At 45.9% G+C, this 23,884-nt stretch overlaps 1 protein-coding gene and 1 non-coding gene across 2 annotated transcripts in view; both read right to left on the bottom strand.

Annotated features, from left to right (window-relative positions):
- The window catches only part of NTN1 (netrin 1), a 221,884-nt gene that overhangs the window by 172,292 nt on the left and 25,708 nt on the right, over positions 1–23,884 (bottom strand). The gene's annotated exons all lie outside the window — the stretch shown is intronic.
- On the bottom strand, positions 19,570–19,641 carry TRNAT-GGU (transfer RNA threonine (anticodon GGU)). Its single transcript has one exon. It is a non-coding gene; the product is annotated as a tRNA-Thr (tRNA).

Raw genomic sequence — 23,884 nt, 5'->3', positions numbered from 1 at the left:
TATGAAGAAGACTTCCAAAGTTAAAAAAAAATCCTTGAATAAAATGGTTCTTATTTCTGAGTAGACCTGCTTAGGGTGGCTCTCTAAGAGAAGCGTTCTGAACACTCGCGCTCTCTGATTCAGAGAAAAACTGGTTGAATGAATGCAGCCACAAGAACACTGAACAGGACTGAAGGCCATTATTGTTTGTTTGTGTGTGTGTGTGTGTGTGTGTGACAGAGACACATATGGGGAGCCCAGGAAAGATGCCAGGGTGTTAAACCCCCACACACTTTCCCCAAAGCCATAAAAAAGCCAGGCACAGCTGCACCCCACTCGATCCAGCCAACTTTTCTTCTGCTACCGATTCCTTGATTCCCGCCCATCTGAGCACCTGGATCTCTTTAAGGAAAGAAGGGAATTCATCTCTTTAAATTCCTGAGAGGGGTTGTCATGAGTGAGACAATAGGGGAAGGGTCCATCAGGTCTGGGAGGCCCCTTCGCCCTTTCCCATCTGCCTGCCTGCCTGCTTCCTCGAGTGGGGGGGGATGGTCTTTCTTTTCTTCCTCCCCATTACAAGGCTCTGATTTTCACATCTTTGGGACGCTCCTTGCTTCTTGGCGGCAATACTGGGATGAACCAGGCTGACCTCCGGAGTGGTTTGTTTAGGGAGGAAACAATGTTTGTCTTGTCAAAACACCATGAATTTCCTTACGCTTCCTCAACAGCCTCGCAGCCAACAGATACGACATAACAAATGGTTCGCCGTATTTTACCAATTCAAAGGGAGAGAGAAAAATAACCCTCTAAAAACTGGGCAGGGACTGGGCGCACACAGGGGAAAGCATAATGGTACGGGCCATCAGGCAAGGGCCAGCTGCTGAAAATATGGGGCAGAGGCCACCCACTAGATATATGTTTCAGATCCTTTTTAAAACAGATGCTACCATCTGAACAAGCCTGTTGCTAAATACATGGCATCGAAATAGCTGCCGCTGAAATCAATGGGGTCCACTTTCAAGTAAGGTGGGGCAGGGCTGGGGTGAAATTCAGAATGGCCTGGGCTGTGTTTAATGTGATGCAACTGAATAAAGACAAATGTGTTACACTCACACTGGAAAAAGAATTCAAATGCCATAAAGAATGCAAACTTCAGCCCCCACCAACTGTGTGCCTTTGCTTTACCATGCCATCTTCCTAATCCGCAAGTTTCTAATTATATCATGTGGAGCTGTGCAGTCCATGTCTATTATATCCAGTGCATACACAGCGTTTACAAGTAAACAACCTTGTTCTAGAAGGAAGGGGAGGGGCTGTGGCTCAGTGGTAGAGCATCTGCTTGGCATGCAGAAGGTCCCAGGTTCAATCCCCGGCATCTCCAGTTAAAAGGACCAGGCAAGTAGGTGATGTGAAACACCCCAGCCTGAGACTCTGGAGAGCTGCTGCTGGTCTGAGTAGACAATACTGACTTTGATGGACCAAGGGTCTGATTCAGTAGAAGGCAGCTTCAAGTGTTCAAGGTGCAGGTGAGTTATATGTGAGTAAGCATGTGCTTCTCCTGGGCTTTCTCCATCTAGGCAGGGGAGGGGCATTTCCAGCTCATGTGCACTTTCTCCCACTAGGTCAAGTATATCTTTGTGTGGGGTGTCCTCTACCTTAGTGAGTCAATAGGTTAGGAGTGGACCGAATACTGCAGTCATGTAAAACAGCCAGTCCCAAATCTCTGAAACTCAATAGAAAGATGGCCTTTGGAAAACCACTTTGCCTTACCGTAACCTGACTTGTGTGTTTATAGGGACGCTAAATGATAACTCTAAGAGCCTCAGCTAAGTGGAAAGGCAAGCCTCAAGGGTAACCAAAAGTAAATTTTCTCTCCCACCAACTCAGTTCTCCCATCTGGAAGGAAGGAAGGAAGGAAGGAAGGAAGGAAGGAAGGAAGGAAGGAAGGAAGGAAGGAAGGAAGGAAGGAAGGAAGGAAGGAAGGAAGGAAGGGAAAGCAAGCAAGAAAAAGAAAGAAAGAAAGACAGAAAGACAGAAAGACAGAACAAAGCTAGCTTGGAATTATTTGTTCAAGTTGTCACCTAATTTTCAGTTTTCACCTATATATTTACAAGAAGCAATTGGTAAAATGATTTATGATTTAAATCAAAATCACCCTGAAGCTGGAAACTATATTAGCAGGTGATAATTTTCAAGAATCTCCTTTCCCAGGCTTTTGAAGAGAAGCATGATAACTTATTCAGTTCAAATGAACTTTTACTGTTTGCTGCAGTGTCTTAAACATTATCCAAAATAAATAACTGAAATCTAGTTCTTTTATCTCCCGTACAAAGTGGAGTTTCTATTTTAATGTCAAACCGCACTAAGCTATTAAATCAACATCTTAGGTGTCTTCATGTCTGCACCTGAACAATATAAGGTCTCACTGAAGAAGATTCAGGATTCTCTTTCCAAGGGAGAACCGTGCTCCTTTGAGATCAGCTAGCATGACTGATCTCATTCTAAGTTGTAATCAATAGGATTGTAATCAATAGGATCCATTCCAGCAGAGAAGAAATATGTTTCACAGATGCTGATGGTGAACATATTCATAAAGACGTTTGCTTCTCCTTCGCCCATGTATAATCCACTAGTCAACATACATGAATTCAGAATTCTTGTTAAATTTGTACAGAAATTAATTTTCAAAATATATGCCATTAACTAACCCACCATAGGTTGCTGTTTTCGCTCTAGGCCACTGCCTGGATCTTGTGACCAGATGGCTAAAGGCCAGGTAGAAAGCTTGGGAGTATAACTGGACGTAACTCTGTCAATGGAAAATCAGGCTGGCATTATTGCCAGAAGTGCCTTCATTCATTTATACCTGTTATTCAAATTGGCTCCTTATCTAAATTCAGCCAGTCTTGCCATGCTGATTAGTCCTAGTGAACACATGAACACATGAAGCTGCCTTCTACTGAATCAGACCCTTGGTCCATCAAAGTCAGTATTGTCTACTCAGACCGGCAGTGGCTCTCCAGGGTCTCACGAAGGGGTCTTTCACATCACCTACTTGCCTAGTCCCTTTAACTGGAGATGCTGGGGATTGAACCTGGGGCCTTCTGCATGCCAACAGAGGCCCTACAAACTGAGCCACAGCTCCTACCTGAGTGCAAACTCAAGAGTGGATTGCTGCAGTGCACAGTACATTGGGCTGCCTCACTGAGGCTCAAGGTGGATTACACAGTATAAGTCAATACTGCCTATAGGATGGGGCATCCAGTAAGCAAGTAAAATCAGGAACAAAGCTGAAACAAAGTATAACTATTAACATGGCATATTAACACAGAACTTTCATAACAGGATAATACAGGGCTTTTTTGTGCTTGTGATAGTAGTAGTACTCACAGCTACTGAATACTGGCACCTTTGGGGGTGGGGGTGGGGTCGCAAGTCCTGAGGGAAGAATTGGTGCAATCTTGCATGTGAATACTGGCCTCTCTCTCTCTTACCAAAAAAGCACTATAATGCATACATAGCACCATATAGTACTTATTACACACAATAGTATAGGCCACAGTCTTTCATTTTATTAAACATTGTTCCTGAATCACCCATGAATAGTCATGAAACTATCTTGGCCATCTTCTGGGCATGGAGAAGGGGTCACTGGGGGTGTAGGGGGAAAATAGTTGTGAATTTCCTGCATTGGGCAGGGGGTTGGACCAGATGATCCTGGTGGTCCCTTCCAACTCTGTGATTCTATGATTCTACCTTATACTGAATCAGACCATTGGTTAGGGTCTCAGGTAGAGGTCTTTTCACATAACCTACTACCCAATCCTTTTAAAACTGGAGATGTTGGGAATTGAACCTGGGGCCTTCTACATGCAAAACAGAGGCTCTTTCGCTGATCCACAGCCCCCCATATAATTCTGTTATAATAAAGCCCTGTTGTCTTTGTAAAAACGCCTTCCTGAATAATTCAACTTTGCACAGTTTGCAAAATGCCAGGCGAGTGGGAGCCTTTAGACTGATCTTGAATTGGGCAGGGGGTTGGACTAGATGGCCTGTATGGCCCCTTCCAACAATTATTCTATAAGTTGGGGGAGTCTCAACAGAGAATGCACGTGTATGGACAGTTTTTCATCTTGCCCATTTACACATTGGCACCATCAGAAAGCTCTGCTCAGATGAGCAAAGCTGTCATGGCAGAACAAAGAGAGAGAGGTAGCCCCACAGATATGAGGATCCAAGGCCATGAAGGGCTTTGTATGTGATAGTTAATGCCATGAACTGAACCCAGCAACTGATAGACCACCAATGGAGGGAAGAGCCAGTGTGGACAGCCAAAGAAGAGCTTAAAAGTGTAAGTTTGGTATCTGGGAGACCTAGATTTGAATCTCCACTTGTGCCATAGCAGTTCACTGAGTGACTTTGGACCAGTCACACTCTCTCCGCCTAACCTACCTCACAGGGTTGTTGTGAGGCTAAAATGGAGGAGAGTGATGTAAGCCACCACTGGAGAAAAGATGGGGTACAAATGAAGTAAATAAATAAAAATGGCAGAATTGAGCTAATATGCACGGTCCACCTAGCTCCTGATAATATCAGAGGGTTGCGGAATTTCCCTAACATCGAGCTTCAGCATTCTGCACCAACTGGAGTGTGTCCGAGTTGACTTTGAGAGGAAACCTATGTAGGGTGCACTACAGTAGTCTAGTCTTGTTGCTTGGCCTGGATCCAAGTCAAGGCAGGGGGGTCATCTTCCAGGCTAAACTAAATTGGTAGAAAGAGGGTGTTTTTTTTTTTTTTTGCTGCTGCTGCTGCTGCTGCATTAACTTGCTTCTCAAGCAGTAATGTTAGATCCAGTATAATCCTTATGTTCTTTGCCAAGTCAGCAAGGTTCAGCTGAACCCCATCAAAGATGGGAAGCACAATGCCTTTCAAGATCTCTGCCTTCCCAACAACCTTGGGTCCAGAATGCTTGAAGGAGCCCCTCCACCCATATATTCCTGCCTGTACCCTGAGGTAATCCAAGGAGATCTTGCTCTGGGAACCATGTATTGCCGCAGAAACCTTATTTCATGATCCGTGTGAAAGCCTTTTTGGCAGCTGCCCCTGAACTGTGGGACTCCTTTCCCCAGGAGCACAACTTACATAATTTTCCTTACATCATTGCTATGTGTGTGTCCATTTAACCATTCTTCAGAAAACTCCAAGGGGGAGCATCCAAGTGCCCTCCTGCTGAGGAGCTGATCGAGCGACACCTGATTACCTTCCACAATGCTGTAGCATAGGTTTCTTTCCCACCAGGTCCATAGAAGACTAGGATGGAAATAACCAGGAAGGAATGACCATCTCTAGACCAACAGCTTCCAGTGACACAAGACACTTCTCCAACCCATAGTCTCTTGCAACAGAAGGCTGGAGTCTCTGGTGAAATGAAACCACAGAACAGCCAAAGCCAGGAGGCAGGATCCCAGAGGGAACCAAAGAATGCCTGAGATATTAAGGATTTTGTAGATGCACCTGGAATGTTGGATGCACCTGAACTGTTGTTTGTAAATCTCATTCAAAACGACTGGGAAATTTTTCCCACTTGCCAGCCAAGACGTAACAGCGAACTAGGGACCAAAGCAGTGACATCTCAGATTTCTAGAGTGTTGTTATTTCAACAAAATGGGATGCACTAACTTTCCAAAGCAGAGTAAGCATATGCTCAAATGATGCCAGAGGGGAAATGATACTTTTGATGCCTCAACTTTGCTTTTTTAATTTTTTTAAAAAATTCTGCCTCAGCTTGGTTTAAACTTCCTTGATGATTTACAGTCCTCGTGGAAGCTGCTGTGTTATGATCCACATTGTTTGAGGATTCTGTTTTAAAGGCTCTTCAACAACACCCTTTTTTTTATTGGAATGGAACACAGGGATTGCATAAATACATATTTGCTAATGGAAAGTTTTTTTAAAAGTTTTCAAAACAAAGCAGATGATTTATATTGCAGGCATCATCTGAGCCAATGATAAATTAAAGCACAACTTGGACCACTTTTGTGACTAGGAAGAAAAGTCTCATTTTCCCCCCCACTGAGTTCCCCCCCTCCCCAATAGAACACAGCTACTTTCCTTCAAATGGTTTAACGGATATGAGTTATTAGGGGAACTTGTCTAGCACAAGATTTTACGATGGCCACTACCATAAAGGAATGAAACATGCTAATGGGGAATTCATCTTTTGAGCAGCTGTTAGCTATGATAGCAAAATGGAGCCTCCATATACAGAAAGAGGCTATCACTGATCGTCAGCTGCTAGAAAAAAAGCAACAATGGATGGATATCACTGCTCTGCCCTGCTTGTTAATACATAAAGGCATCTGGCTGGCCAAAAAATGGAATACTGGATTAGAGTGCTGTGTTTACATGTATATGATGCATTGCTTACATTTATGTGTTTATTATGTTTTGTTTAGCTGTTGCTGTTTTACTCTTTTGCTGTTTTAATCTGTTGTGATTTATACTTCACTGATTTAACTTTGTTCTTGACTTATTTTTGGATTGCCTTGGGCATCCCCATGTGGGGATGGAAAAGAAGACAAGAAGTGTTTTAAATAATTTAATTAAATTCTGATCCAGCCAGGTTATTTTTATGTTCTTATTTTGGCTTTCTTTTTTCTTTGCTTTTTTGTGTGGGCTAAGAATAGTACTGATGAATATTATTGTTCTTGAAGTTCCTGGTCTGAAATCAGTTTATCAAGGGCTTCAGAAAACACCTTGAAACTCCCGTTTTGCTTGGATTTCAGAAATGACAGTTCCAAGGACTTTTTTTTAGAATCAAACCCCTAAACCACATACCTAACTCTTAATTTCAGATGTATTGCTGCTGCATAGATAAGGGTTCTTCTCCCCATGGAAGAATCAAGGAAGTGTGTCCAAACAAGCAAAAGCAAGAAAGTAATAAAGATTCAGCCTCCAGACAATTCCCAAAACCCTAAAAGAAACTATTTTTAAAGTATATCATCAAATCCAGTGGAAGGGGCAACCGCACCTTGGACAGAAGAATGTTTACCCTGAGCTGATACATGCCTGTTTTTATCATTGGATGTCCCACACAGGCTATGCACTTCAAACAGCTCCACCATCACCCAATAAGTGTAAACACAACAGGAGTCTTGAGGCTCATTAAAGAACAACAAAATTTTATCCCACCTTTTTAATTTTAAAATATTTTTTGTGGATGGGAGCCCCTTCTTCAGATGCAATGTGCGAACCCTTCTTCAGATGCAATGTGCGAACCCGCACTGTGCTATAAAGTATGTAGTATGTATTATGAAAAAGACACACAGCAGGAGCAAGGGATCATGAAATGCAGGAGGGACAGGGGTGAAATGCACTTGTGCAGAATTAGTCAAGGAAAGTGTTTACAGGAGTTATAACACCAGTAATGGGTAGGGAGTTCATGCTCTGGCTGAAATCCAAAATCCCCCTTCAAACGATAAATATACAAGGTTGGTCCCCCACACCCCAAAAGACTGTTCACGTGACTAGTGGGGGGGGGGGCTCGCGAGAGGCGTGGAGTGACAAGGGTTAACCTACAATCCTGATGATTAATGGAACATTGAGGATTGCTGCGAATTACACGGATCTGTTTCCGATCGTGCTGGTTTGAAGACGGTGGGAAGCAGACTGCACTGATGGGCCCCAGTCAGTCTCTCGTCTTCGTACCTGTGTTTGTGTGTGGATGGGCGTGCCGAGATTGCACCTATCCTCAGTAAAAAAAAAAAAAAAAAAAAAACAACAACCCCAATTCCGCGACCCTCTTTTGGGGCACTTTCACACATGTGGAATAATACTTTCAATCCACTTTAATGATCGTTTGCAAGTGGATTTTGCCATTTCACACAGTAAAAACCAGCCGCAACGTGCATTGAAAGCGGATTGAAAGCACATTATTGGGCATGTGTGAAAATGTCTCTGGGATCAGCTCCCCAAGACTCGCCACTTGGCTGAGGCCGAGACCGGCTGCAGTTGGCGGGTAACGGGGTCGGGAGCGCCTCCCTTTCCTCCAACTTGTTGCCGCCGATTGTGAACGCGCCAGGGCACAGCCAAGCCTTTATCTCCAAGGGACAGGTGATGCTAAGCGCTGACGGGGTCCGTAGAAACACGCCCAGTGTCCTGGGGGCTATTGAGGATATCGATCAGGATGGGCAGCCGTGTTTGTCTGTAGCAGTAGAAAAGAGCCAGTCCAGTAGCCCCTTAAAGACTAACACGATTTCTGGCAGGGTATATGAGCGTTCCTGAGCCACAGGGCAGATATCTAAAGAAGTGAACTGTGACTCACGAAAGCTCATACCCTGCCAGAAATGTTATTCTTTAAGGTGCTTACTAGACTCTTAGGGTGCTTTCACCCATGCTGAATAATGCACTTTCAATGCACATGAACACAAGGCCACCTGAAGGTTCCTTATATGACTAAACCTGAATAATACTAATTAAGGATTGAATCTAATATATGAGATTTATGTTGAGCATGTGAATATACAGACTGGTTGCATTGGGCATGGATCTGTGTTGAAATGTTACTTTCCCTCTTCCCCCATTTTCCCCACTTTCCCTTCCTAATTTCTTTTCTGTACCCTCATTATTTAAAAAAAATTTTTTTTTTTAATGAAGGTGCCTTATACTGAACCAGACCCTGGGTCCATCAAAGTCAGAATTGTCTACTCAGACCGGCAGCGGCTCTCCGGGGTCTCAGGCAGAAAAGGGTCTTTTTCACATTGCCGACTTGCCTGGTCCTTTTAACTGGAGATGCCGGGGATTGAACCTGGGACCAGCAGAGCACTTTAACGGCTGTTCGCAAGTGGGTTTTTGCCATTTCCCCTGGTAAAACCCACCTGCAAAAGTGCTTTGGAACTGGATTGAAAGTGCATTATTTGGCACGTGTGAAAGTGCCCTTACCCTTTTCTGTTGAGAATATGATTAGTGTTGTTCATCAAGGGGGATGGATATTCACCGATGCCCTTCCCAGCCTGATCAATGACTTCTCCAGACTTCTCACGATATCCACACACACACCCCTCCTTTATACCGACTGGTGACCCCCATCACGCACAGATCTCCCACCCCCCTTCCTCTCTTTGTCCAGTCGCAGGTTTCCCTGGAATGACCCGCCTGCCCCTTCCCGCCGCCGGCCGAGGCCCTGCGCTCCCTCCCGGACTGAGGTCTGCTCTGCCCCAAAACGCTTCGCAGGGACGGGTTTGGCCGGGAGGATTTCGCGCCGGGGAGTCGATCCCTGCCATACAAACTCTCTAGAGGTCGGATAGGAGAAAAGAAGGGAGGACGATCAGGGTGTTTTTTTTTTTTTTTTTTTTTTTTTGAGGCGGGAAGGGGGATGTCTTTTGGGGTCTGACCTTTGTTTCGGTCTCTATCTTTTCGGCAGGGGACTCGTTCCTAGCGCCCGACGGGCCCGGCTTTTTTTCGGGGGCGTCGAGTCCGGGGCGCCAGGGAGGAACGGGGGCGGCAGGAACTCACGCCGCATCCCTCCCTGAGGATTTCCTCTCCAGCTTTTGGATCGGACGTGTCCCCCGTGGCCAGGGCCGGCGCTAGTCTTTTTTGCGCCCTAGGCAAGGCTATCTTCTTGAGCCCCCACATTGCTAACCAATTTTCAAAAACAAATGTCTTATAGAAAAAAAATAAAAGCACAAAACTTTTTATAAGACATTATGATTAATTATATTCCATAGCACTGTTGTGATTCTTATCTTAAAAGAAAAAATATATAAATTGTCAGTTGCATTCCCCCGACCACCAAGAAACTAATCTGTTTAAAACTGTGCCCCTCTGGCCAGTTCTGCACCCCTCTGAGGTCTGCGCCCTAGGCGACCGCCTAGTTCGCCTAATGGTAGCACCGGCCCTGCCCTTGGCCCCCGTCGGCCAGCCGGTCACACGCACTCGCCCACCCGTGGCTTACCTCTGGCGACATGTCCTATCCCTTTCTCTTCCATGTCTGGCCCACCTCCTCTAGTTTTGCTCCGGCGGAGGGCGGGGTGGGGAAAGCAGACCCCCCCCCCCTGCACTAGAATGCAAGCCTGAGGCTGAAAGGGCTAAATCCCTACACCGGCTCTGCACTTCGAGCGCAATCCTAAATAAGTCCCAGGAAGGCAACGGCGCAAGGCTGTTTAGGATCGCACCACTAGGCGACACGGTCTCCGGCACGAGTCAGTCGGACCCGCCGAGCTGCCTCCTCCCTGCGGGGTTCCCGTCGGGGTATCTGAGGCAGCGTCTCCTGGCAAAAGCCACGGCATGGGGGGGGGGGAGACAAACGCCAGGGCACGATCCAGTCGCATTTAAACCCCATTGGATTCAGTGGGAGAGCTCTGAGCACGTGCTTAATTTGGGGTGGATCGTGGCCCCAGCGTGGGACTGAGCAGGGATCTTATTGGGCTCTTCCTTAGCTCCCCCCCCCCCGAAAAAAACAGAATTCCGGGTCGCCTTTTGTAAAAATGACTACTATGCAGGATATTATGAGAAGACAAGAGTCCCTGGAAAAGACAGTCATGCTAGGAAAAGTTGAGGGCAGCAGGAAAAGAGGAAGACCCAACAACAGATGGATTGACTCTATGAAGGAATCATAGAATCATAGAGTTGGAAGGGACCTCCAGGGTCATCAAGTCCAACCTCCTGCACAATGCAGGAAATTCACAACCACCTCACACCCCCACCCCCACAGTGATCAGAAGATGGCCAAGATGCCCTCCTTCTCATCATCTGCCCAAGGTCACAGCCCTCAATTTGGAAGGCACAATTTGGAAGCCACAGCCCTCAGTTTGCAAGACCTGAGCAAAGCAGTCAAAGTTAGGACACTTTGGAGGACACTGATTCATAGGGTCGCCATGAGTCGGAAGAGACTTGACTGCACTTAACACACCACACATATGCAGGATATTGGAAAACGAAGAAATGGGTCGGCATTTAACCCCGCCGATTTCGTTGCTGCACACACAAAAATAATAACGCTCCGAAAGGAATGAGTATTGTCTACTGCAGAGCCGCAACTTAATTTGTTGTAAAAGCCCCCCCAAACGATTTTCAAACCGAGAGATTTGTGTCGGGATGCCAGGTTTTGGGGACGGGGACTCCATCTCCTCGCCCTGCGCCCTCCTTTTCGCCTTTCCCCTCTTTCTCCCTGAAACAAGGCGCTCATGTTTCACATCCGTCGGCAACCGACGGTCGCCGGAGCCCTCGCTTTCCGCGTCGGGGCGGCGGCGCGGAAACAAGACCTCTGCCCCCCTTCCTGGACTCACCCCAAACGTCACCGTCTCATAAAATATGATTTGAAAGTTTCCTTGGAAAGGAGGAGGGGAAGAAGGAAGAAGGAGGAGGAGGAGAAGAAGAAAGAAGAAAGAAGAAAGAAGAAAGAAGAAAGGAGAAAGGAGAAAGGAGAAAGGAGAAGGGAGAAGGGAGAAGGGAGAAGAAGAAGAAGAAGAAGAAGAAGAAGAAGAAGAAGAAGAAGAAGAAGAAGAAGAAGAAGAAGAAGAAGAACTGGACGTTTTGCCTGGGATTTGCTGCTCTCTAGATGCACATTTCCCCCATCCAAATTCTGAAAACTCAACAGTAAGCCCCCATGCAGAATTTTGAGAATTCGGGTGGAGAAACTGTGCATCTGGAGAGGGGCACATCCCAGGCAAAACCTCCCGTGCCTCAATGGCCAGAGAGAAACAGATCGAGCAAAGGAACAATCCCTGGCCGAGGGAATTGTGCACAGTGCGCGGCGCAACCGGGCGAGGGCTCGAAAGAATCGGCAGCGATTTATTCCGACGGGGAGTGACAGCTCTTTTGAACGGGGAAGCGAAAGGCGTTTTCTGTCTCCCTGAAAGCTTTTCTTCCAGATTGTGTTCAGATTAGGCCGGGGGGATGAATGGCGGCTTTATCCCGACCGGGGGGCTTTTCTGCGATGCCAAATTAATTACCAAGGCCTGAATCAAGGCGAGGGGTGGGGGACCGCAGGAAGGAGAAGGGAGGCCCGGGCGAGCTGGAAGGCGCGCGGCTGGGCGGACGGGGACTGGGAGAGACTGGGTGTGTGTGTGTGTGGGGGGGGAGACCCTGGGAGCTTTCGGGGTGTCGGGCTGCCCCTGGATGGGCTCGGGCCGGTTGGCCCGGACGGCTGGAGGGCAGGGGGGGGGGCGTCCGCCCATTGGAGTGAAACAGGTCTGTAAGGGACCAGAGGAGTTCGGAAGCGCAGAACCGGATTGCAGAGCCAGACGGTGGGAGAGCAAAGGGAAGTCTGCCTTTGGGAGCGGGGAAGGACGACAACGGCCATTTGTGCATGGGAAGTTTCGCCTTGGATTTGCCGCTCTCTGGATGCACATTTCCCCCATCAGAGTTGTCAAAACTCTGCATGGGGGCTAATTTTAAAGGCCATTTATGCATGGGAAGTTTTGCCTTGGATTTGCTGCTGGGGAGATGCAAATTTTCCCCATCTGAATTCTCAGAACTGTGCCTGGGGGCTTATTTTTGAGAACTCGGATGGGGAAGACGTGCGTCCAGATAGCAGCAAAACCTCCCGTGCACAAATGGCCAAAGACGACTGCCTTTGCTCCCGACAAGCAATAAAGACCCGAGTATGTGTTGCGCTTTTCTCTGTGTGTGCGTGAACGAGCGGAGGGAGCGCGGCTGCTTCTGGGCCCGGCTCTCCGCCTCGCCCGTCGGCGGGGCTCTCCCATCTTCCGCCTGCCATCTCCGCCTCTCACCCCGACGCTGCTCCGATAGCCCCCGGGGTTCAGGTAAGCGGGGTCAGCCCCGACCAACGCCCACCCACCCACCTCCCGCCCGGCGGGGGTCTCGGCTGCTTCCCCCGGTTCCCCGCTCCCCTCCAGCCTTACTTGCCCAGGGCGTCCCCTCGGCGCTGCTCTTCCTCGGGCGGGACGCCACGTGGGGGCGATCCGGTCGAATCCCTGCTGGGGTGTGTGTGTGTGTGTGTGTGTGCGATCCCGTTTCCGACGGCCTCCCTATCGGAGCCGCTGGAGATGCCTGCGGGGCGTGCTGCTGCTTCCCATGCGGGACTCGCTGGGCTCTGCGGGAAAAAAGGGGGCCCTGAGGGGCTTCAGCGATCCAGACGCCCCCCTTCCCTTCGAGAAGGGGGGTTGGAGGGGGAGGGGAAGGCGCCCAGCCTCCGTTTTGCCTTCCCGGAGGGGGATCTACGACCCGTCCGACGGGTGCTTCGCTAGGGGAAGGGGGAGCAGCCTAAATGGCCCCCGGCTGAGGAGTAGTGGAAGGCCACCGGACTGGAGGGAGGGCACCCGGAGCCTGCCCGCAGAACTTGGCCCTTGGCCGCAGCTCAGCCTTGCGAATCCTGAGTTCGAATCCTAGCCCGGCCTCGTGGCTCGGTGGGTGGTCTGGCCAGCCGCCCTCTCCCTTCCGTCGCTGCGCCGGCGAACCAGTTCCAAAGCGCGCAGCCAAGCCCCGTGGAGCTGGGAAGGAGCAGGTGCAGCTGCGGTGGGACGCCTGGGACCCGGCGGGTTGGGGGCAGCCCCGGGGGGAAAGTGCGCAGGGGCCCAGGGTCTCTCTTCTGGCTTAGGAAGGACACGCCGTTTTCACCAAGGGACTGAGACCCTGTATGCATGGGAGGTTTTGCCTTGGACCTGCTGCTCTCTAGATTCACATTTTGCCCATCCGAATTCTTAAAACTCAACCATAAGCCCCCACGTAGAGTTCTGAGAATTTGGATGGGGAAAATGTGCATCTATAGAGGGGCAAATCCAATGCAAAACCTTCCATGCATAAATGGCCTCACAACAGCAGAGCTCAGTTTGGGACTTGTTGCCTGGCCAGTGGGAACAGGTCGCTTGATCAGCCATCTGCAGACCCCTCCCCCCTTGCCAGATGCATCAATAAAGTGCCCAGAATTCTTTGCAACTGCCAGATTATTTGTTTTGCCTATTTATGATTTTAGACATCTGCTAAAGCTGCAATCCTAAACTCACCGTGGCGCCTCAATAACCCTGAACTCAGCAGGACTGGTTTCCGAATAAACACACCTAGGAGGTCAGCACTGCAAGAAAATGATGTTCCGAAAACCCAACAGTGCCACAGAAAACTAGGCCGGTCCGCACAGGGCGATTTTACTCGAGCTGGTCCTTAAGAGAAAAAAGCAACAAAATTTTGTAGAGAGGAAGGGCGCTTTCACACATCCTGTGAAGAATGCACTTTCAATCCACTTTCAATGCACTTTAACGATAATTTGCAAGTGGATTTTGCATTTCACACAGTAAAATCCAGGTGCAAAGTGCATTGAAAGTGGATTGAAAGTGTTATTCGGCATGTCTGAAAGCACCTGAAGAGTTTGACTGCATTTTGCCTTAGCTCCTGCATTGCCTGGCTCCAGTTGTCTCCCCCCCTTTTTGCCCTCGAGTCACAGCTGATTTATGACGACCCAGCAGAGTTTTTAAGGCAAGAGATGTTCGGAGCTGGTTTTCCATTGTCTGCCACCGCATCGAGACCCTGGTTATCCTTGGAGGTATCCCTTCTAAACACTGCCCTGGTCTAGGGTTGTCAGCTTCAGGTTGAGAAATGCCTGGAGATGTTGGGGGTAGAGCCTGAGGATGGCGGAGTTTAGGGAAGAGAGGGACTTCAATGGGGTAGAATGCCATAGAGTCCCCCTTCCAAAGTGGCCATTTTCTCAGGGGAACTGATCTGTCGCCTGGAGATCAGTTGTAATAGTGGGAGATCTCCAACCACCACCTGGAGGTTGGGCAACCCTTCCCAGTGCCGACCCTGCTTAGCTTTGGAGATCTGACCTGCCTGGGCTATCCAGGTCAGGGGAAATAATAAAGGCCAGCCCTACAAGGTTGCTGTGAAAGTGAATGAAATAAAGAACTAGTTACCCACCTTGAGCCTTGGAAATAGGGGTGTGTAGCTGAAGATCTAGCTGGGGATATTATTTGTCCTTCCCACGTCTTCACATGGTCACATGGGTAACCAGAAAAAAACCCACATGAAAAAAGCCCACAAGAAAATTGCTCACAAAAAAACCCCCACGGACATAAATGCACACAAGAAAAAAGCCCACACGGGAAAAAGCCCACACGAAAAAACCTCACATGGAAAAAAGCCCACACGGAAAGAAGCCCACAAAGAAAAATACTCACATTTGAATACTTAATATTATTTATTTTCTTTGTTTTTAAAAAATTACAGCCATAACATAATTTTTACAACCCATAACATAACTTTCACAACTATTAACATTAACAATTACTTAATAAAAAATAACTAGATCAGAAAGAACCATATTTTATTATTTCCAAATCATGAAAAACACTATTTGTACTGGTATGATAATACCTGATAATTATTCATTTTTTATTCTTACATTTCACATTAATTTTATTCACACTTCTGTAAAAGTCTCTTATTTGTTATTTAACTATATACTTTATTCCTTTACAGTGATTATTTGACATGAAATTAAAGCCATTTCATTGTTTTAATATCTCTGCCAGCTGTTGGAAAAACCCCCAGAATGAATGGGGACCCCCTGGATTAAATGAGGGACCAACATTCAATAATAAATCAAGTAAATAATAATTCAGATATAAATCTTTACTGTAAATTAGCCAATCTCCTTAAGTAAGTAAGTTTATCTTCCACCTGCTCATACTCCTGCACAGAAGTGGCAACCATGTCATGTAGTGCCTCGTATCTTCTCTTTTTCATCTCTGGGTGACCTGCTTGTGCATTAGCCAATGTTAATTTGTGGCAAGCCAGGTCCCTCTGCAGTCCATCAAATAGAAACCACACACTGGGATGACTGCAGTGGAACAGGTAATTAAGAGCGTTGTGAAATCCTTTGGTAATTTTTGGTGACCGTTCAAGGGCTGCATCATGATGATTCCATATTCTTATAGGAAACTGAGGATCTCTACCTGCTGCACCCTCGATATACGTAGAAAAGAAGTATGTGAGCACCTCATTGTAGCTGTCTTCATCTGGAAATGTGGCGGCAAGCTTTTCAAAAACACTTCTTACATCATCTATTGGGACAAAGGCTAATGCAGCAAGAGACTTCAGTGTATTTTTATGTTCATATTAGTTTCATATTCAGTCTTCAAGCCAACATTGTTGATTTTCCTAATAAGACTCTGACACAGTGTCACGGTCTCTGACATAATTATGGTATTTTGTGTACATGTGCAGAATTAATTCCATGTAGAGCTTGAACACAACATACAAACTGAACCACAAACTGCAGAGGTTTGTGTAATGAAAAGCCTGGCAACAGCTTGCAAAATGCAAATGTCCTTAGAACAGGCTGACTGAATTCTCTCAAGGTCTGAATTCTTTCAAGAGCTAACTAACTTACCCTGGTCTTGTCCTTGAAGGGAGAAGAACAAAGTTATTCTTCACTATCTGCCAGAAAGGTGCATCTAAAATTACCCTTTCTGATTCAGCTGCTCATATCTCAAGAGCAGAAAAGTCCTGCTATCCTTGAGAAGGTCTACTAAAAAACCTCAAGGCTATAAGTGCAGTAAGATTCTTGCTTTCTATAATCTTGCTGAGGGCTATGTTTCCTACTGACCAGATGGTTAAATGTTACAATGTAAGCAATAATTGTTTTTTATGATTTATATAGTTATATATTGTATTGTAGATTTCTAAATAGTCTCATTTAATGTGTATTGTACTGACAATGAGAATGGTATGAAAAGTGAGTATATGGCGTGATCATGGAGCTCAGAAATGATTGTTTATACTTTAAGCAAAATAGACTGAAAGGAAAGGAAGCCCATATTTGATCATGGGGAGAATATAATAACCTGAACAGCTGCAACGAAGACATTATTGCACTGCTCATGTTATCTGAAAGTGGGGAGAAAGATATCCCTCCTGATGGTAAAATTAACACCCTTAATGAGTCTGAAACAGTATAAATACAGCCACAGTAAGCCCAGAAAATCAGAACCTTCCAAAGGCTCTAAAGAAAAGCCTGACTGGTATGTATGGCTTAAATACATTACTCTAGACTTTATGAATTAGATACTTTGAACTGAATCAGAATAATTTGACTGTTATATTTTAGAAGTTGGATTTTGAAACTGAATAGTATGTAAGGCTTGCTTTTACTTCATATATTGTAAATACATACATTGTACTTTGACAAGAGTTTTTATAGAAGTGTTAAAGACTTGATAATCTGCATTTACACATATTTTACTAGAAGTATGTCAATAAAAAGACTTGCTTTTTAAAAGTAAGCAAAGTTGTTGAGTCCTGCATACTCGATGACTGGCTGAATAAGATAACTTCACTTGTCAGTAAGTGATACATTCTAAGAGCCTGTCATCTGAACAGCATGACCCGCTTTAACAGATGAAAATAACACCCTTTGACCTCAGGGTGTGGAAAGGCAATCTTCACTGCATTCATACAAGCCTTCTCAAAATCGACTAAAACCTTTTGAGGTGCCAGATTTGGAATCAATAGCTTCATTCATTGAAACATTCTATTATAGGTGTCTGTTCTTTTTTTGGAGTAAAATGTAAATACATGGCGGATATGAATTACCCATCTTGCCGTGCCACGTGTCAGTTGGTAAAACATATTTGGCACTTTATCAAATGTGCCATCTCCATAGATGGTATCTTTGTTCAATTCGAGCATAAGATCTCTATAACCTAAAACCAGAATTCTGTCTGGATTCTCCACACCTGAATCGTGAAGTATGAGTTGACTGTACTTTTCAGGGATGTCAAAATTTATGGTTTTGGGGTTAGGCAAATTACCATTTGTTCTGTGATAGAGAAGACTTCTTGCGAGGGATGATTGTCTGGGCATATGGGCCAATATATCATTATTTAACACTGACAACACATTTCCCATCACATTGCGAGGAGTAGCACTTACTGCTCCCATGTCTTCCCTCATTTTGCTCCTGGCAATGTTTGCTGCTGCTTTTTGAGGACAGGAATCATGACAATGCTCTGTTGGTTCTTGAACTACGTTGCCATCTTTTGTTTTTATAATTGAATGGCACTTTATAGAGCGATTCTGTCTGCATCTCCAAGTCACCACTCCATTGACAGTGCGAAAAGCAAGATACTCAAACCCCAAATAAATCAAACATCATTGTTCTTCTGGCTTCTTGATAACTCCACTGTTTGCACTACAAAAATAAAAAATAAAACTAATAATGTACATTTAAAAAAAACAGCAATAAGATAGTTGTGTAATAATTGTGGAAGTCAGTAGTGTGCCTGTGCAACTCAGACTTGAGGCAAATGCTGAAGTAGGCCTCTGGCGCACCTCCCTGCCATCCCCCTGCCCCCCATCCGGAGTCCTCATCTGGAGGCCTGGTCTACTGCCATAAAAGCCTCTTGGTAGACCTGACCTCCAGCTGAGTCCCATCGAGAGGCCAGGTCTACCTATTGGCTTTCTTGGTGGTAGACTCCCTGGACTCCAGGGGACCATAGAAGCCAATGGGTAGACCTGGGTTCCGAGGGTCTTCACAAATGAGTGTGTTCTTGTTGTCTCAGAACACAAGCACAGGAAACTACACACACTTCAGCAATTCTCCAAAAACTACAGGGGCTGAGCAAGAGTCCAGTAGAGAATGCAAACTGTGTGAGAACTCCAGAGTTAACGCCCTGCTTCTCTGAACTGAAGGTACTCAGGAAGCCATTTGTTGTCAAGGTAACGGATGGCCTTTCAAATGGACTATGAAGGTACTCATCATTTTAAACAAATAAGATGTTTGCTTCCAAACATATTGTGAATATGGAAATTTTTCTACTTTGAGTGTTTTTCCGTGTGGGCTTTTTTCCATGTGGGCTTTTTTTCGTGTGGGCTTTTTTCCATGTGGGCTTTTTTCCATGTGGGCTTTTTTCCATGTGGGCTTTTTTCTTGTGTGCATTTATGACCGTGGGTTTTTTTCTGTGGGCAATTTTCTTGTGGGCTTTTTTCTTGTGGGCTTTTTTCATAGAACCGGTCACATGAAGCTGCCTTATACTGAATCAGACTCTCGGTCCATCAAAGTCAGTATTGTCTACGCAGACCGGCAGTGGCTCTCCAGGGTCTCAGGCAGAGGTCTTTCACATCACCTACTCGCCTGGTTCCTTTAACTGGAGATGTCGGGGATTGAACCTGGGTCCTTCTACATGCCAAGCAGATGCTCTACTACTGAGGCACGGCCCCTCCCCATGGCCTTCACCTGTTGTTCAAGCCCATATTTCTTCTTTACTTATTCTCTTCCTTAATTTCCTCTCCCATCATCTTCCTGTGTGGTCTCTATCTTCAGGATCACCTTCTTCTGCCTCAGCTTCAACCTGCCAACACTTATTGTTCATTGCCTACATAAATCCTTTATGTTCCTTTTAATGCTCAGCTTTCCAGTATCTGCCCCACCCTCACAACCCACTGCCATTTCTGTCCTTTCAATCACTACAAGTTTCTACCTATGGTAACTTCCCCTAACACACGAACACATGGAGCTGCCTTATACTGAATGAGACCCTTGATCCATCAAAGTCAGAATTGTCTACTCACACTGGCAGCGGCTCTCCAGAGTCTCAGGTTGAGGTCTTTCACAACACCTATTTGCCTGGTCCCTTTAACTGGAAATGCCAGGGATTGAACCTGGGACCCTCTGCATACCAAGCAGATGCTCTACCACTGAGCCACAGTCCCTCCCTGGCACCACCTGTCTCCTGCCCCACTCCTCCCCTTGAGTTTGCTGCTTAATGAGGAAACCTCCTACCCTGGCTTCCATTGGATGAATTGCCCTGATGTCAGCAGAGGGGCTGATTATTAATCTAGTAGTGAATTCAGGGCAACTCATCCAATAGGAGGCAGGGTAGGAGGCTTCTTCATTAATGTTACATACACACATTTGATAAATGTGGTATATTCTCATGGGGAACCCGGATTTTCTTTATAAAACTGGAAGGGAAATGTATTTTAAAATGCCCTGAGATTTCCTTTCTTGTGTGTGCTACAATATGATGGAATGCTTGTGAGTGGCCTTTCAATATGCAGATGCTCTAGGTGTTTTTGTGCTGCCCTCTGCAACTTATACAGATCCAAACAAACAAATACATTTCCATAGGATGCTATGCAAGTATGTCCTCCTGCTGTTGCAAGTGGCTATATTGCAGTGCCATTTAAGGCCTTCAGCACTGGCAAAGTATGGTGTAAGTCAGAGAAGGCAGTTTTGCATTGCCTCATCTTTCCAAAGCCTTCCCCTAAAAATGTAGACACTGATAAGGAACTGAATGCCTGACATGCAGACCCAAGTGGATGAGGATTTGAAGAGTGCACAGCTTGTGTCTATGGATCAAGAGCATGCATAGATCAAAACATCTGAAACAGGGCTTCTTAAACCAGCGTGGTATAGTGGTTAAGAGCGCTGGTTTGGAGTCGTGGACTCTGATCTGGAGAACCGGGTTTGATTCCCCACTCCTCCACATGAGCGGCAGAGGCTAATCCGATGAACTGGGTTGGTTTCCCCACTCCTACACATGAAGCCAGCTGGGTGACACTCTCTAGTCACACTCTCTCAGCCCCACCTACCTCACAGGGTGTCTGTTGTGGGGAGGGGAAGGGAAGGTGATTGTAAGCCGGCTTGATTCTCCCTTAAGTGGTAGAGAAAGTTGGCATATGAAAACCAACTCTTCTTCTTCTTCTTCAATTGCAGGGGTTTTGGTCACTGCATTTGGGCTGACAATCTGGCAGATGAGAAAAGAAAATGCAGCTGGAATTAGAAGGGCAATGACAAATAAAAATACTTGCTGGTTTCCAGGTGGTGGTGGAAAGTGCCATCAAGTCGCAGCTGACTTATCGCAACCCGTAAGGATTTCAAGGCAAGAGACTTTCGGAGGTGACTTGCCATTGCCTGCCTCTGTATGGGCTGAGAGAGTTCTGAGAGAACTGTGACTGGCCCAAGGTCACCCAGCAGGCTTCATGTGGAGGAGTGGGGAATTGAACCAGGTTCCTCAGATTAGAGTCTGCCACTCTTAACCACTACATAATAAACTTGCTATCATCAAAATGCTTATTCCTTGAAACTTACATCCAGGGCGTGATTAGACTGGACTTGGGGACACTCCCTTACTGGAAGGAAATTGAATTCTTCTGGCACTCATTAAAGAAACCAGCCTTGAAGGTCGTTGACAAAAGGTGGAAAAATAAATATTTTAAATAACTTAAAAGCTTCCCATTCTTCTGCTAATTTGCACATTTCTTATGCAGTTAAATCCATGATTGTTTTAAATTTCCGCACAATTAGTAAAATGACTACTGAAGGAACAGTTACTACTTCTGATTTGTGGGGCTTTTTAAGGACTTAACGATTGTCACAGAAGTATTTTTGAATTTGATTGAATACGTATGCTATGTAGACAGTGCCATTTTAAACAGAGTTACAACCTTCTAAACCCATTAAAGTCAGTGGACTTAAAAGGGCTTAACTCTGCTTAGGATGTCCCAGTTTGTTAAGAACCCTACCGCATGCAGCATAATGGTTAACCTAGCCCTGTACATTCACCAGGAACTGCAAAAAGGGAATAGCAAAAATGCTGCTTGATCTCCGTCCCACGGTCCGTCCCACGGTCCGCAAATACGTTATTTACACTGAGTGCAATTCAGCACATACTCAACAATTACACGTGTTTAGCTCGGCCTTTGGGAAGATGGTGGCGCCTTCCATTTGAGGAGGCTGCCTGTCATCTTTGCCTTTCCTGTTTTGAAGAACAAAATTGACAAGCACATTTGTGCTTCCTCTGAGAACCTGATAGTATATTTGGGTTAAGACCCCACCATTGATCCCGACAACACCTTTGAATGAATGAAACCTTATCTAGGGGCTAACTTCCTCTGTTTATCAGCTTATGAATTCTCCTTGTGGTGCGGGAGTTGCTAATCGTTGCTATCAAGAGGCTGGGCAACAACAAATGGACTACTCTGTGCAAGCAGAGTGAACAAAAGCTTCGTATTTGTTCTGGAAACGTGCTGGGTGTGAGCTCCAGTAATGGCCAGCTCCATTCCTGGCTTCTCTTGATAACCCTTATTCACCTCCCTACTGCCCAAACACAAACATGGCAGCTTTTCCATCCTTGTTACATGCTGGAGGACATCACCAGATCCTATCTGATCCATCTTCTGAGCAGCAACAAATTCATCTGAAAGAGGCGCTGTTTGCTAACTAAAATTCCAAGGAGTTTGTCACTGTTCTTTTGGAGTCTCTCAACCTTCCTCTCTTGTTGACCGTTTTCCTCTTGCATGAAGAACTGAGGTATGCTCCCATGTGAGGTGAATTTGGTTCAGCCCAAGCTGTCTGAAATGCCGAAGGAAACAATTTGCAGAAAACTGGTATGTTTTATTAGGCAGGCCAGATTCAACTGAAATGAGGGGAGTCCAGTTTTGTGGTTCTGGCTAAGCATCTTCTGTTTGTATCTCTGGGTTCCAGGTAAAGAGAGCACACAAAGAATCCTCAGTCATTCCTTTTGAACCAGGCCTCCAACCTGGGTCTGGGACTGAGACTTACCTGGTGGGTGATCTCTGTCTGGATGTTGATTGGCCGAATATCTCCCCATCAATCTTGTTAGAGTGATTTTTGACTCAGTTGGCCATGCTGTCCACTTGAAATAATTGTTTTGTGAGTGACTGTACCGAGTTTGGTCGTCGGTGCTACTTGCTAAATTCCTAGGAAAGGGCATCCAGAGGTTTGAGGTCACCAGTATACCAATGATATCTAACTGTTGGTTTCATTAAATAAGCAGCCAAGGGAAACTCGGCAGTCAACCAGTGCCTGAAAGCTATGGATAAATGTATATATGTTGAACTTGAATCCAGACCAAAAAAGATGGAAGAGAAGTTGGTAATTAATAGAGAGTAATAGAGAACCAGCATGGGGTAGTGGTTAAGAATGGTGGACGCTAATCTGGTGAACTGGGTTTGTTTCCCCACCCCTCCACATGCAGCCTGCTGACCTTGGGCTAGTCACAATTGTCTCTGAACTCTGTCAGCCCCACCTACCACAAGGTGTCTGTTGTGGGGAAGGAGATTGTAAGCCACTTTGAGACTCCTTTAAAAAGGTAGAGAAAAGTGGGGTCTAAATACCAACTCTTCTTCTACCAGTGCTCTAGAAGGAGCTACTTGTGGTTTAAATATGGTTCATGTTTTACTATTGGAGCTGGTACAGAGTTGGAGTTACTTCCAGAATCTGACTTGCTCCTGGATTTAAAAAGTCTCCATGTGACTAGGGGTGCCACTTCATTAATTGTGTAGGCTTCCCCTCTTTTTGGAGAGGAAGGGCTTCACCACATTGAGATTTTTTTTGGAAACTGCTAGGACTGATTACTGTAAAACTCTTAATGTGATGCTGCTACTGCAGACAACTAAGAAGCTGAGTGCAAAACGCTGCTACTAACCTGCATTTAGATACCGAGAGAAGGAAACATGTTTTACTGGTGTGGGAACAATTGCTCTGGCCGCTGCTTGTTTGATTGTGGGCTGAACTCAAAAGGCATTTATGCATGGGAGGTTTGGACTTGGATTTGCCGCACTCTAGATGTACATTTTCCCCAGCCAAATTCTCCAAACTCAACAATGAGCCCCCATGCAGAGTTTTGAGAACTCAGATGGGGAAAATGTGCATCTAGAGAGCGGCAAATCCAAGGCCAAACCTCTCATGCATAATTGGCCAAGGTCATGGTGCTCACCATGAAACCCCTTCCACCCTGGAAACCACCAACATCAGGGACAGCTTCTTTCTTGCATGAACTTCCATGGTAGTTGTTCAGGCTGTACTCCGGTTGCCTTCCATAAGGGAAGTAAGAACACTGGTAAAGAAGAGCAGGAATGCAGGATCCATGCTGCTGCTGCCCTGGGGCTTTGGAATGCTCTTCCAAAAGAGGGGCAGAACCAGTTCTTT

Source organism: Euleptes europaea, chromosome 1, assembly GCF_029931775.1.
Source record: "Euleptes europaea isolate rEulEur1 chromosome 1, rEulEur1.hap1, whole genome shotgun sequence".
NCBI classification, from domain to species: Eukaryota; Metazoa; Chordata; class Lepidosauria; order Squamata; family Sphaerodactylidae; genus Euleptes; species Euleptes europaea.
Note: the sequence above shows the minus strand (reverse complement) of the source record. Positions and strands in the feature narration are given on the sequence as shown.